Genomic DNA, 10163 nt, shown 5'->3' on the forward strand with positions numbered 1-10163 from the left:
TTAATCCTGCTGGCCAATGATTTTCGTGACTCTTTTTAGCCCTCCTTACTCCTTGCTTAAGTTTCTTTCTACTTTCCTTGTATTCCACACTTGCCTCCTGTGTTCCCAGCCTCCTAGCCTTGACAAATGCTTTCTTTTTCTCTTTGACTAGGCTCACAATATCTCTCCTTATCCAAGGTTCCCATAACTTGCTATACTATCCTTCATCCTTACAGGAATGTGACTGTCCTGAATCCCTATCAACTTACACTTGAAAGCCTCCCACGTGCCAGATGTTGATTTGCCCTCAAACATCTGCCCCCAATCTACATTCTTCAGTTCCTGCCTAATATTGTTATAATTAGCCTTCCCCCAGTTTAGCACCTTAACTTGAGGACTACACTTATCTTTATCCATCAGTACCTTAAAGCTTACTGAATTATGGTCACTGTTCCCGAACTGCTCCCCTACTGAAACATCAACCACTTGGCCAGGCTCATTCCCCAATACCAGGTCCAGTATGGTACCTTCCCTAGTTGGACTATCTATATAGTGTTTCAAGAAGCCTTCCTGGATGCTCCTTACAAACTCTGCCCCATCTATGCCCCTAGCATGAAGTGAGTCCCAGTCAGTATAGGGGAAGTTAAAATCTCCCACCACAACAACTCTGTTACTTTTGTACTTTGCCAAAATCTGCCTAATATCTGTTCCTGTATCTCCTGCTGGCAGTTGGGTGGCCTATAGTTAAACCCCCAACGTTGTGACTACACTCTTCCTATTCCTGAGCTCTACACATATTGTCTCGCTGTATGAGCCCTCCGAGGTGTCCTCCCACAGTCCTCCCTCGAAACATTCTTGTAAACATCTTCTGCATTCTTCTCAATGTACACCTATAGTGTATCACATGATATTCCAGCTGAGATCTAACTAGTATCTTGTATAAGTTCAGTAAAACATTCTTGTTCTTGTACTGGATACCCTTATTAATTAAACTCAAAATATTATTTGTCACCATTGAGACATGAAAGATAAAATATATACATTCAGCTGGATTACTGTATAAATTTGATTTCTTTCCTGTGCTGTTAAAAATGGGAAATTGCTGTTCACCTGATGTCACAGTTTCACAGTAACAATGGCCACAGGGACAATGAGCGTTCCAGCAAACTTCAAACAAAGGGAAACCTTCTCTGGTCTCAATCTCCCGCAATGTTGCTAATGGCTGAAGCATTAACAATCCTGACACAATGCTTTCAATATCGAGGTTAACCCCACACCAGTGTCTCCAAAAACAAGAGGAAACCTGATTCCAATTAAACCTCGAGATCCAGACATCCTGTGTCCAACATTGAGGCAGGATGTCACATCACACAAGCTGTGATATTGTCTGTTGGAACTGAATTCCGGCACTTACTGTTTTAACCTCCAATATGAACAGAACTCCAGGTAACAGCCTGTGCTGCCTGCCATCAAGCAGCAGGAAGAACTCAGACCCTCACCAAACCTGCCAAGTGCTGGAACTCGTGCCTCCAGACTATCTCATTCTATTTGCCTTCTCCTGCCATGGAAGACTCACTCTGGAAAATGGAACATTTTACAATCTCCCCCAGGAATGAACATTCCAGTTGATTTCTGATCTGGACTCTGGGTCTGTAAAATCCATGTATGTAAAATCCATGCATGTAAAATCCATGCATCCATAGAAATGATAGTAGGAGGGATTATTATTTAAAAGGTGAAAAGCTGCAGCATGCTACGGTGCAGAGGGACCTGGGGGTCCTTGTGCACGAGTTGCAAAATCCCAGTCTGCAGGTGCAGCAGGTGATCAAGAAGGTGAATGGGATGTTGGCCTTTATAGCGAGGGGGATAGAATATAAAAGCAGAGAGGTCTTGCTGCAACTGTACAGGGTACTGGTGAGGCCGCAGCTGGAGTACTGTGTGCAGTTTTGGCCACCGCACTTGCAGAAGGATATATTGGCCTTGGAGGGAGTGCAGAGGAGGTTCACTAGGCTGATACCAGAGATGAGGGGGTTGGACTATGAAGAGAGACTAAATAGACTGGGTCTGTACTCATTGGAGTTTAGAAGGATGAGGGGGGATCTTATAGAGACGTATAAGATAATGAAGGGGATGGATAGGGTAGAGAGATTCTTCCCATTCAGAAAGGATAGCAGGACTAGAGGACACAGCCTCAAGATAAGGGGAGGGGCAGTTTAGAATGGAGTTGAGGAGGAACTTCTTCACTCAAAGGGTGGTGAGTCTCTAGAATTCTCTGCCCGTTGAAGTGGTGGAGGCTACCTCACTAAATATATTTAAGACACAGGTAGATAGGTTTCTGATAGACAGGGGAATTAAGGGTTATGGGGAGAGAGCGGGAAAATGGAACTGATCCACTTCAGATCAGCCATGATCTTATTGAATGGCGGGGCAGGCTCAAAGGGCTAGATGACCTACTCCTGCTCCTATTTCTTATGTTCTTATGTATTTTATTGTGGTCGTGCTTTCAGCCCTCTTCCTTTTCTCTTACCCCCATTTCTTGAGCAAGTGTAAAAGGGGTGGACAATGTGGGATTTCTCTCACAGGCACAATTGTGTAGAAAACTAAACCAATCCTTTGCATTTCACCTGTGTTTATTGTGCAATGCATTAATAGCGAGTTGGTAAAAATATGCTGCCATTTATAAAGGGAAAATCAGGATAATTCTCTGCCCATTGAAGTGGTGGAGGCTACCTCGGTAAATATATTTAAGTCACGGGTGGATAGGTTTCTGATAGACAAGGGAATTAAGGGTTATGGGGAGAGAGCGGGAAAGTAGAACTGATCCACTTCAGATCAGCCATGAACTTATTGAATGGCGGCGCAGACTTGAAGGGCTAGGTGGCCTACTCCTGCCCCTATTTCTTATGTTCTTATGTTCCTATAAGAAAACACCTTTCCATTTATGGATGGGTAAACACTGGGGAAATCAGGCAGTTTAATTTGACCCCTCTTCCTTTCAGTGACACTTATTAACTGCTCTCTCCATCTGTCCTGTCACCTTCAATGCACATATAGACCCAGGTCCCTCTGCTCCTCAAGAACTTCACCCATTAGTTGATATTGTCTCTCTGTGTTCTTCCTATGCACACTTCTCCACATGGAAATTCATCTGCACCTATCGACCCATTCCACTAATCTGTTTATGTTCTTTTGAAATTCCACACTCTTCTCCTCACAGTTTACAACACTTCCAGTTTCGTGTCATCTGCAAACTTCAAAATTGCCTCCTGCACACCAAGATCCAGATCATTAATAAAGATCAGGAACAGCCAGAGTCCCAATACCAACCCCTGGGGAACACCACTTACAAACTTTCCTCCAGCCTAAAAAATACCCATTAACTATTACTCTCTGCTTCCTATTATTCAGACCATTTTGTATCCTTGTTCCTACAGCCCCTTTTATCCTGAGTTATAACTTTTCTCACAAGTCTGTTGTGTGGCACTGTATTAAATGCTTTCTGAAAGTCCATGTATATCACATCAACAGCATTACTCTCATCAATCCTTCCTGTTACCTCCCCAAAAAACTCCAGAAGTTAGTTAAACTTGATTTCCCTTTAGAACTCATGCTCTCTCTTCCAAATCAACCCACATTTTTCCAGAATAATTGTTTCTGGACCTTGCTGAGCACTGATGGTAAACTGGCTGGACAGTAATTGCTGGGACTAAACTTTGCTGAGTGCTGGCACTACCCCCAACATAGACCCTCCCGGCACTACCCCCAACACTGACCCCCCCGGCACTACCCCCAACACAGACCCCCCCGGCACTACCCCCAACACAGACCCCCCTGGCACTGTCCCCAACACAGACCCCCCCGGCACTGTCCCCAACACAGACCCCCCCGGCACTGTCCCCAACACAGACCCCCCCGGCACTACCCCCAACACAGGCCCCCCCGGCACTACCCCCAACACAGACCCCCCCCGGCACTGACCCCAACACAGACCCCCCCGGCACTACCCCCAACACAGACCCCGCCCCCTCGGGACTGTCCCCAACACAGGCCCCGCGGCACTGTCCCCAACACAGACCCCCCCGGCACTGACCCCAACACAGACCCCCCCGGCACTGACCTCAACACAGACCCCCCCCTCGGCACCGTCCCCAACACAGACCCCCCCGGCACTGTCCCCAACACAGACCCCGCCCCCTCGGGACTGTCCCCAACACAGACCCCCCGGCACTGTCCCCAATACAGAGCCCCCCGGCACTGTCCCCAATACAGAGCCCCCGGCACTGTCCCCAATACAGACCCCCCCGGCACTGTCCCCAACACAGACCCCCCGGCACTGTCCCCAATACAGACCCCCCCGGCACTGTCCCCAATACAGACCCCCCCGGCACTGTCCCCAATACAGAGCCCCCCCGGCACTGTCCCCAACAATGACCCCCCGGCACTGTCCCCAATACAGACCCCCCCGGCACTGTCCCCAATACAGACCCCCCCGGCACTGACCCCAACACAGACCCCCCCGGCACTGTCCCCAACACAGACCCCCCGGCACTGTCCCCAATACAGACCCCCCCGGCACTGTCCCCAATACAGAGCCCCCCCGGCACTGACCCCAACACAGACCCCCCCGGCACTGTCCCCAACACTGACCCCCCCGGCACTGTCCCCAACACTGACCCCCCGGCACTGTCCCCAACACAGACCCCGCCCCCTCGGGACTGTCCCCAACACAGACCCCTCGGCACTGACCCCAACACTGACCCCCCCGGCACTGTCCCCAACACAGACCCCTCGGCACTGTCCCCAACACAGACCCCCCGGCACTGTCCCCAACACAGACCCCCCCGGCACTGTCCCCAATACAGACCCCCCCCCCTCGGGACTGTCCCCAACACAGACCCCCTCGGGACTGTCCCCAACACAGACCCCGCCCCCTCGGGACTGTCCCCAACACAGACCCCGCCCCCCCGGCACTGTCCCCAACACAGACCCCCCCCGGCACTGACCCCAACACTGACCCCCCGGCACTGTCCCCAACACAGACCCCCCCGGCACTGTCCCCAACACTGACCCCCCCGGCACTGTCCCCAACACAGACCCCCCCGGCACTGACCCCAACACAGACCCCCCCGGCACTGTCCCCAACACAGACCCCCCCGGCACTGTCCCCAACACAGACCCCCCCGGCACTGACCCCAACACTGACCCCCCGGCACTGTCCCCAACACAGACCCCCCCGGCACTGTCCCCAACACAGACCCCCCCGGCACTGTCCCCAACACAGACCCCCCCGGCACTGTCCCCAACACAGACCCCCCGGCACTGTCCCCAACACAGACCCCTCGGCACTGTCCCCAACACAGACCCCCCCAGCACTGTCCCCAACACAGACCCCCCCCCGGCACTGTCCCCAACACAGACCCCCCCCCCGGCACTGTCCCCAACACAGACCCCCCCCCAGCACTGTCCCCAACACAGACCCCCCCCCCCGGCACTGTCCCCAACACAGACCCCCCGGCACTGTCCCCAACACAGACCCCCCCCGGCACTGTCCCCAACACAGACCCCCCCCCGGCACTGTCCCCAACACAGACCCCCCCCCGGCACTGTCCCCAACACAGACCCCCCCCCGGCACTGTCCCCAACACAGACCCCCCCCCGGCACTGTCCCCAACACAGACCCCCCCCCGGCACTGTCCCCAACACAGACCCCCCCCCGGCACTGTCCCCAACACAGACCCCCCCCCCCGGCACTGTCCCCAACACAGAACCCCCCCCCCCCAGCTCTGTACCCAACACAGACCCCCCCGGCACTGTCCCCAACACAGAAACCCACCCCCCCCAGCTCTGTACCCAACACTGACCCCCCCGGCACTGTCCCCAACACTGACCCCCCCGGCACTGTCCCCAACACAGACCCCTGGCAGTGGCAGGTGGGCATGGGTTGGGGGTAAGGAGTGTGGGGGTGCGGGAGACATGGGAAGTGCGTGGGGAGGAGGTGAGGGGGTAGTGCGGGGGGGGGGGGGGTGGGTCATGTGGTGGCATGGGGGAACCCACAGGGGGATATGGGGGTGGGGGGGGCACAGGGTTGGGGTGCGGGTGGTGCAGGGTTGGGGACAGGGGCACGGGAAACACGGGTGTGCGCAGGTTGGGGGTGTGGTGGGAGGGGTACTGTGTGTGGTCCGGAGGGGGTGATCCAGGTTTAGATGCTGGTATATTTGATTGATCTTCTCGATGTTGAATGTCGCTGGTTGGGGGTTGGGGGGAGGGGAGAATCCCAACAATTTGGGATTTCCTGCGAGGAACCCACCCGACAGAAACAGGACGTGAAAACCTCGGCCATTGACCACGCTGACTGCTGTTGTTTGGCATCAGAATTCATTCTGCAGCAGTCCGAATGATATCCTTTCCACACCCTGATCATTGCCTCTCTCTCTGCTCAATGACTTGGAGAAATCCAGAACCTGTATTTATAAAACTCATCCGGCACGAGGCGGCTGGCAGACTTCACCGGTACATTCTGGGGGAAGTCGGACCAGCAACATTTACCAAGAAGTGGGAAGCGGAAGATCTGGTGTCAAGGAGCGGGAAGGTAAAACACTACATTCCCTCCCTCCTTCCTCCCTCCTCTGACCAAACAAAAGGTCACGGCGAGAAGGTAAAAGTGAAGGTAAGTTTCGTAAATTTTCTTAAATAATTTAATTGATGCAAGAAATGTCAATCAGTGGGGTTAAATGCTGCACTTGTGGGATTTGGGAGATCCGTGACGTTTCCAGCATCTCGGAAGTGCATCCAATTACACCTCCTTACAGACCACATGGATAGGTTGGAGCAGCAGTTAGATGCACTGAGGAGCATGAAGATGGCGGAAAGCGTTATAGATGGGGGCTTTAGAGACATGGTCATAGCCAAGGTGCAGGCAAGAAGATGGGTGTACAACCCCCTCACCACGCAGTCCCCACGTCTCCCGCACCCCCACACTCCATGCCACCCCCCACCACCACCACCAGAGGTCTGTGCTGGGGACAGTGCAGCAATCCCCTGTGGTCATCTCCCTCTCTAACAAGCATATAGTTTTGGATACTGTTGGAGGGAATGGCCTATCAGGGGTTAACAGCAGCAGCAGCCAGAGCAGTGGCACCACGGCTGGCTGTGTTGTTAAGCAGGGAGGGACAAAGAGAACTAGAGGAATAGCTATAGGGGACTCTGTAGTTAGGGGTGCAGTTAGGTGATTCTGTGGATCTTCTGTGGGAGAAGAGACCGAGCTCCCTCAACTTATCCTCATAAGGCATGCCTCCCAATCCAGGCAACATCCTTGTAAATCTCCTCTGCACCCTCTCAATAGCTTCCACACCCTTCCTGTAGTGAGGTGACCAGAACTGCGCACAGTACTCCACGTGAGGTCTGACAAGGGTCTTATAAAGTTGCAGCATTACCTCCCGACTCCTAAACTCAATCCCTCAATTAATGAAGGCCAGTACACCATACGCCTTCTTGACCACATCCTCCACCTGCGAGGCTGATTTAAGAGTCCTATGGACCCGGACCCCAAGATCCTTCTGCTCCTCAACACTGCTAAGACTCCTACCCTTGATATTGTACTCCTGCATCCCGTTGGTCCTGCCAAAATGGACCACTACACATTTATCCGGGTTGAAGTCCATCTGCCACTTCTCCGCCCAGTCTTGCATCCTATCTATGTCATGCTGCAACTTCTGACATTCCTCCAGACTATCCACAACACCACCAACCTTCGTATCGTCGGCGAACTTACTAACCCATCCCTCCACTTCCTCATCCAGGTCATTTATGAAAATGACAAACAGCAAGGGTCCCAGAACAGATCCCTGGGGCACTCCACTGGTGACCGACCTCCATGCAGAAAAAGACCCATCCACAACCACTCTCTGCCTCCTGCAGGCAAACACAGTAAAAAGTCTGACAACACCAGGTTTTAGTCCAACCAATTTATTTGATAGTAAACTCACAAGCTTTCAAGGGGACTCCCTCTTCGTCAGGTGAATGGAGAGTTCTGGCCTCGGACAGAGCATATAAAGCACAGACAGTTCAGAGATTACTGATTAGAATGTGAATCTTTACACCTAACCTGCTGTTCAAGTCCTAAAGTGGCTGACAATGTGTGTGGAAGGAGCACTGATCACAAGTTAAAGAGATGTGTATTGTCTCCAGACAGCACAGTGAGTGAGGTTTTGCAAACCCAGGCAAGTCATGGGTGTCACAGATAGTGCGACATGAACCCAAGATCCCTGTTGAGACCATCCTCATGTGTGTGGAACTTGGCTATCAGTCTCTGCTCAGCGACTCTGCGCTGTCGTGTGTCGTGAAGGCCGTCTTGGCTTACCCGAAGGTCAGAGGCTGAATGCCCGTGACCACTGAAGTGTTCGCCAACAGGAAGGGAACAGTCTTGCCTGGTGATTGTCGAGCGATGTTCATTCATCCGTTGTCATAGCGTCTGCATGGTCTCCCCAATGTACCATGCTTCGGGACATCCTTTCTTGCAACGTATCAGGTAGACAATGTTGGCCGAGTTGCAAGAGCATTTACCGTGTACCTGGTGGATGGTATTCTTACGTGTGATGATGGTATCCATGTCGATGATCTGGCATGTCTTGCAGAGGTTGCTGTGGCAAGGTTGTGTGGTGTTGTGGTCACTGTTCTCCTGAAGACTGGGTAGTTTGCTGCGAACAATGGTCTGTTTGAGGTTGTGTGGTTGTCTGAAGGCAAGAAGTGGGGGTGTGGGGATGGCCCTGGCGAGATGTTCGTCTTCAATGATATGTTGAAGACTCCGGAGAAAATGTCGTAGCTTCTCCGCTCTGGGGAAGTACCCCAGTCCAACGCCGGCACATTCACATCATCCTGCAGGCAAGCCAGTTCTGGATCCACAAGGCCAAAGCCCCTTGGATCCCATGCCCTCACACCTTCTCAAGAAGTCTTGCATGGGGGACCTTATCAAACGCCTTGCTGAAGTCCATGTAAACCACATCCACTGCTCTTCTGTTGTCAATGTGCTCAGTCACATTTTCAAAGAACTCACTAGGCTCGTAAGGCATGACCTGCCCTTGACAAAGCCGTGCTGACTATTTCTGATCATTCTAAACTTCTCTAAATGCTCATAAATCTTGTCCCTCAGAATATTCTCCATCAACTTACCAACCACTGAGGTCAGACTCACCGGTCGGTAATTTCCCAGGCTATCCCTGTCTACAATCCTCCAATCTTCTGGAACCTCTCCCGTCTGCATCGATGATGCAAAGATCATCGCCAGGGCCTCTGCAATCACTTCCCTCACCTCCCACGGCAACCTGGGGTACACCCCATGCACTTTAAGACTTCCAGCACCTCCTTCTCTGTAATATGTACACTCCTCAAGACATCGCTATTTATTTCCCTAACTTCCCTAACATCCATGCTTTTCTCAACAGTAAATACAGATGAGAAATATTCATTTAGGATCTCACCTATTAAGTTAATGCTGATTAAGCCAGCATTGTCTGTTTGTATTCCATGTGAAGTGTGCATTCCTTGTGGTGGCAATATGGACGTAGTTGATAAGGGCATATTTTACATAAGAACATAATAGGAGCAGGAGTAGGCCATCTAGCCCCTTGAGCCTGCCCCGCCATTCAATAAGATCATGGCTGATCTGAAGTGGATCAGTTCCACTTTCCCGCTTTCTCCCCATAACCCTTAATTCCCTTGCCTACCAAAAACCTATTTACCCGTGTCTTAAATATATTTAGTGAGGTAGCCTCCACCACTTCAACGGGCAGAGAATTCCACATATTCATCACACTTTGAGTGAAGAAGTTCCTCCTCAACTCTGTTCTAAACTGCCCCCCCCCTTATCTTGAGGCTGTGCCCTCTAGTCCTGCTGTCCTTTCTGAGCACGAAGAATCTCTCTATCTCTACCCTATCCATCCCCTTCATTATCTTATACGTCTCTATAAGATCCCCCCTCATCCTTCTAAACTCCAATGAGTACAGACCCAGTCTATTTAGTCTCTCTTCATAGTCCAATCCCCTCATCTCCGGTATCAGCCTAGTGAACCTCCTCTGCACTCCTTCCAAGGCCAGAACATCCTTGAGCAAGTGCGGTGACCAAAACTGCACACAGTACTCCAGTTGCGGCCTCACCAGTGCCCTGTACAGTTGCAGCAAGACCTCCC

Source organism: Carcharhinus amblyrhynchos, chromosome 1 (genome assembly GCF_965287045.1).
Source record: "Carcharhinus amblyrhynchos chromosome 1, sCarAmb.v2.hapA, whole genome shotgun sequence".
Lineage (NCBI taxonomy): Eukaryota > Metazoa > Chordata > Chondrichthyes > Carcharhiniformes > Carcharhinidae > Carcharhinus > Carcharhinus amblyrhynchos.